We start from the raw sequence: 6000 nt of genomic DNA on the forward strand, positions 1-6000 counted from the left end.
ACCTGAAGCCTTCTGGTCAACTTAGTGTGAGCTTCTACCAGAGACTGTTTATAGTGGAGTGAAAAAAAAGAGCTAAGGGATGAAGAAAATGATCTTGGTAAATCTGTGTGAGCTGCTGGATCCAGCCTGACTTTTCTTTCCTTGGATTTTCAGTTATACAAATCAGTGCCTATCTCTATTGCCTAGGCTAACTTTAGCTTATTTTCTATCATTTGCAAGCAAAGGAGTTTTGTCTACCATAAGCTAAAATTTAGAATACTTATAAGTACATTTTATAGTTTAGTTATATAACATTTATCTTGCAGTACAAAAAATATGGTACCCAAAGTGCTAAATTCAGGATATTAAATGATTTTTAAAATACATAAGTAAAACTTTTGATTATGTTAGATAGTTTCTAAGTGTATGGGAATACCAAAATAGTCTGAAGATGTAGTGCAGTTAATTTTCATCCACTACAAGAAAGATGTATATTTCTTAAGGAATATCTTAGAGAAATGGACACATCTCTGTGATGGACCCTTCACATAAAACATACTCAGAAATTTTGTTTAAATGCCATAGACAAGACGAATGGTTAACAAAACACTCTTTCTCCCCCAAAATATTTTCCCCAAACTGTTTGTAATGGCATCAGTCTCCTCACTTGAGACTGAGGTCCTCAACAGTTAGCCGTTCCCTTGGATCCTGTCTGCTGAGAGAATTTATTAAAATTCTACTGGGAGGAGGAAGGGAGGCCTGAATTACAGGTTACAAGAAACAAAGCTCTGGAGCCCTCTCTTGTGAGCATGGATTATTTTTATCAGATGCCCTAACTTCTGGAAAATAGGATGAGTACATTTTAAGAACAATGGGAGTGTGATGGAAGGAAAAGTGTAGGCTGTATTTCTCTAGGACCAAGGCTGGCAGACCTTAAGTCGGGGACAGAGTAGGCCACTCTGGGACATAACACTTAAAAAGAACAAGAGAAGGAATATCAAGGCGGGGAAATGTCTCCTTTCTGAATTTTGCTGAATCCTGGCCCCAAGTAGAAAAGCTTTTTTTTTTTTTTTTTTTTGCGGTACGCGGGCCTCTCACTGTTGTGGCCTCTCCCGTTGCGGAGCACAGGCTCCGGACGTGCAGGCTCAGCAGCCATGGCTCACGGGCCCAGCCGCTCCGCGGCATGTGGGATCTTCCCTGACCGGGGAACGAACCCGTATCCCCTGCATCGACAGGCGGACTCTCAACCACTGCGTCACCAGGGAAGCCCCCTATTTTTTTTTTTAAAGACTTTCCAAATGAGATTCTCTGCATTGTTTTTATTTCATCAAAATTTGTTTCTTATTCGCTTAAAATACATAAAGATATAGTAACCTACCTATAATAACTCATTTGTAATTTACCCTCTTAAGATTTGGTCTTTACATCCCAGAGATAATGCATTAGTAGTTTTTACAAACAATTCTGAGAGCATCTTAGGTTACATGAATATCATCTCTACTTATTTCTCTTTATAAATCCATATTAAGTATGTTTAATTAATTCTTAATTTTATACATACTCCATAAAATATTTGTCTTTTAATTTAACAGTTTCTGCAGGAAACAATCATTTTACAAAGATTTGGCTTATAAAAATATTAAATTATTTAAAAAACTGTAGTGGACTTTTTTCAGTACCAAAGGCTTATGTGGATATTCATTCTTGCTAATACGTAAGTACTACATATGTTCATTCATGTGATATTCTTTTATAATAAAATGAAATAAAGTAATAACTTATCAACCAAAACTATCTGAATTATTAAGCTTCTGTAGATGCAGAGGTTCAGAACCACAGTATTGAAGACAGATTTAAATAATGCTTTCCATTGTGAGAAAATGCAGCAAATTGAAAAGCTAATCAGAATATCAAAGCAAATACATATTACCAAGGTTCTCTTACACTCTAACAATAAAAAATGTATTGAATATCAAGTCCTAATCTCTGTTTTTTCATGATCATTTGAATAGTCAACAAGTAGCTAGCTTCAGTATTGACAATTGAAGAGGTCTTAAAATGGAGTGTACTAGTATAACTAATAATTTCCTACCAAATTGACCACATCAAAAAACATTTATATGAGTGTTTCAATAGAAGACAATAAAAGAAAAGAAAATTGTTGCCATTTATCAACCCTGTAACCGTTTTTTAATAATACAAAACAATAGGTGTTGTGGGGCCCTCATGTCCCCCATCCAACAGCACAATAAAAATAATATTACGGAAGGGTGGATCGTATCTGGAGCTTTTATTAAAATTCCTTCAAAAATCTACAGTCAGATTTATTTTAGGTATTTGTCTCTGAGATGAGCAATACTTTTATATTTTTTGTACATATGTTACAGCACACAAAGACATTCTATAAAAGCAAGAAGTCACTATACAAGAAAAGTTCTTGTCAGTTAATGATTAACAAATCCTTTTAATTTCTGAGGTTATTGTTTTAGAAATCTCAAAGAAGGAAAATTATATAATTACCTAAATAACAGAAGTATATTTCTAATTTGCCTCTTTTCCCAGAAGTAACCCCCTGTGAAGTCATCTGTGACTTCTCCTTTAAACGTACAGTTTTGCTTATGAAATAGAAACTTGCCCTCATTTCACACTATATCTTAAATAAAATTTAGGGAAAAAAATCAGATGTCATGATAGAGAAATTTCTTTGGCATTTTGAAAATTTCCTGCTTTTTAATAGCTATTTAATAAGCTGTAAATTTAATAAACTACACCTTTTAAGGGTTTCTAATGCTAACTTTACTACAACACTTTACAGTGGGTATCTTTCACACTGCATGCAATTCAGATGTTATTTCTAATTGTTACAAAATGCCTTTTTCTCTTTATTATCTGGATCATGAAGAGTGCATATTTTTATAAAGCAGTCAGTTAAAGATACAAAGTCCCAATTTTTAAAAGCACTTTCAAACTAAAACTATACCTTATTCTGTTTTTAATATTTTCATATAAAATCTTAGTATACGATCTTTTAAAGTACTTTAGAATTTAACTGTTGCAATTTAAAAACAATATTCTTCTCTACACCAAAGGAAACAAACTGATGTTTCAATCACAAATGAAAACATCACAATTTTGTAGGAAAAGTTTATACATTCCCACTGAAGCATAGGATACTCTGTCAGATATTTTCAAGGTTAAATTGCACGTTCAGTATGAGCTCACTTACCTTTCCTCAGTGCTGACTTGTTATTGAAACTGCCATCAACTTCTGTTAATGACTCTTTTAGCAAAAACGGAAAACAGTAAAGTCAAGTCACATGTCGTAAAAGTAGGCCTAGGTTGGATGCTGCTTAATTTCAGTACTGGAGGAAAAAAAAAGGCGGGGTGGGGTGGGGTGGGTGTGGAGTGAGCACAAAAACTTTTAAATAAACCACTTCCTGCGTAGATACGGTTAACCACACACATCACATCATTACTCGATTTGAAAAACTTGCCTTCTATAGTCAACGAGATTGTTATTTTTCAGTGTGATTTTCAGTTTTCAGACACTGCACATTTGTAAAGGTTTCATCAATTCTGATTTAATGGGGCAAAATGTATGGTTAAAAATTTAACAGGGAGAGGGGCAGCCTGCTAAGCACCGGGGACACTTCCTCTTTCTCTGCCTTCTAGCAAGGGCTTTAAGCCTAAAGCCTGCTCTCCTCAGTCAGCTAGAGCATGTCCATATGCCTTCAGGAGGCTCTGCTTATTGGCTTGGGAAGCCAAGAGACCATCTCCATTCACAGAGCTGGTGCTTTTAACTCACAGAGGGCCCCACAAAGAGGTGCTCCATTACTAAGTTCATGAGGCTTTGGACAGCTTGCATTAGAACTTCAGAGAACACAGCCCAGGGCCCCGCTGCCACGTGGGGGAATGGAATGTGCTCATCCAGCACATACTGTGACATTTGCTCTAGGTGGCTCTCACATTTGTGTGTCCTCTCTCGCAGTTGCCTAAGGAGTTCTGATATGTGCTGAAGAGCTTTTGCTGTGGCTAAATGATTCTCTGTGTGGCCTGACTTAAGAAGGAAAATAAAGGCTCCAAGGGGTGTCATTTTTGGCATGCTGCTCTGTGCCCTTCTGTGTCAAACTTCCACCCGTCCAAGACACGTTTGGGGTGGGGTGGGGACTCAAAATAGCCCTAGGGTTTGCCTCTCTACTGAGCCATGGGATCCAAGAAGTGAGCTCCTGGGCGTGCAAGCTTGGCTGGTTTTGTGAGACTGCAGGAGATTCACAAAAGGAAAATCTTCCCTTCCAAATATGTGAGAAAGTTAAATCACAATCTCTTGTCATACAAACCCATCAGACTAGAAATCTATGTAGTAGTTCTCAGTGGTGTGGAATGTTTGGCACACATAAAGAAAAACTTTAAAAATATATGTGGTGTATATGGCCCAAGATATGCATGGCATGTCCCTGCAAATTAATTTCTCTAGGACTCTTCTTTCTAAAATCATATTTCAGATTCACCCTAGAACTCACTGTCAATTGTCATTCCAGCATACACCTTTTTAAGTTTTTAGAGCCCTGAAGGTTTGTACTCAATGTTCCTCCTTAACATTGAAGAGAAAATAGAAAGGACATGATAATGAAAGTGAGGAAACCAGATTTCAGGCTTCAGTTCTGACACTACTGTTTATTTAACCTTGGCCAAGTCACTTAAGTTCTCTGAAATTAAGGTTATTTATCTATATAATGGAAACATACATATAAAAAATATCCATCTACCAGAATAAATTTGTTGGTTGGTACACTCAGCAGCTCCCCCAGTGAAATCTGAAACTGGCCCCCATATGATGAGGGCAAGAAGAGACCAAAGAAAGAGGCAGACCACTCCAGATTGGTAGGTGGCAGGTTTAAAAAGCAAAGGAACTTACCTACAAAGATTGTCTTGGGTGGCCGCAAGACAAGTAGATCTTTGCGCCTGCCCACCAGAATCTTAAGTTTAGATAGAGGACTTAACTGGGTTCAGTCATGCATACAGTCCAGACCATCTCAATAACACATTGCTCCCTCAAGGCTGCGTCCTTGAAAATGGCTCCTGCTGTGGGAATGGTGGGCAGAACATACATTCCAGGGTCAGGGTAGGAGGTGAGGAGCCTCCGATTGCCTGGGTCCAGTTTGCAGCTCAACTGGAGGTCACATTCTCCCAATTACCTCCTCCAACAAAAATAAGTAAATAGATTTAAATATGTTGTAAATAATGAAGAATTGCAGACTTATACATGAGCATGAGCTAGGAAATGATGATGCCTCCCAAGAAACATCAGATAAATTTAGTACATCCTACTCGATTTAAGCCTTTCTAAGTCCAAGTCAGGCTCATAAATCTAGAACAAGGGAAATAGGCTTTTCCTTTTACATAGGTACTGATAACAGATATTGGAATAGAAAAAATATAAAACACCAATGTACCCTTATGGGAAATAAATAAACACAAACACCTACTTGAAGGTATAAATTTGCAGTGTTTATTTTTGATCATGAACAAGTAGACATTAAATAAAGACAAAGCACATTTTCTTTGTACAAGATGGGAAGGGAGCAACTCAGGCAGTGATATACCTGGGTTTGGTGGCTAGAGGAAATGTATTTACCATGATTACGATTAAGGATCTAGCTTAGGCTTTGACACTTGCCACTCAATATGTATCTAATATTTATTGAATACTTGCTATAAGCCAAGAATTGTACCAATGCCTTTACATTTTTTCTTTCGTTTAATCCTTCCAACAACCTTATGAGCTAACCAATGTTATTATACTTTCTTTTTTTCTTTCTTATGAGGAAACTGAGATTATATAATTGCCCAATTTAGTAAGGAGTAGAGCCAGGAGTCCAGCCAAGGGCCCTGATCCCACAGTGATTGTTCTAAATCACTATGCTATCTCCTAACCATGTTTTATTCAGCGTAACTCAAAGTAATGCCGAGGACAAGTTTCACCCCTGGTGTTTCTTTTTGCTTCTTCACTGACAGGAATGA

The 6000-nt window shown here is 37.2% G+C and overlaps 1 protein-coding gene across 1 annotated transcript in view; it reads right to left on the reverse strand.

Moving 5' to 3' along the window:
• ARHGAP15 (Rho GTPase activating protein 15) overlaps window positions 1-3316 on the reverse strand; it is a 604198-nt gene extending 600882 nt beyond the window's left edge. The window contains exon 1 of the mRNA XM_029224609.1: window positions 3206-3316. The gene's annotated coding sequence lies outside the window, so the exon portion shown is untranslated. The remainder of the gene's footprint in view (window positions 1-3205) is intronic.
• Window positions 3317-6000: the final 2684 nt, after the last annotated feature.

This window comes from Monodon monoceros, unplaced genomic scaffold, assembly GCF_005190385.1.
Source record: "Monodon monoceros isolate NGI ecotype Baffin Bay Population unplaced genomic scaffold, NGI_Narwhal_1 Super_Scaffold_16, whole genome shotgun sequence".
Classification (NCBI taxonomy): Eukaryota; Metazoa; Chordata; class Mammalia; order Artiodactyla; family Monodontidae; genus Monodon; species Monodon monoceros.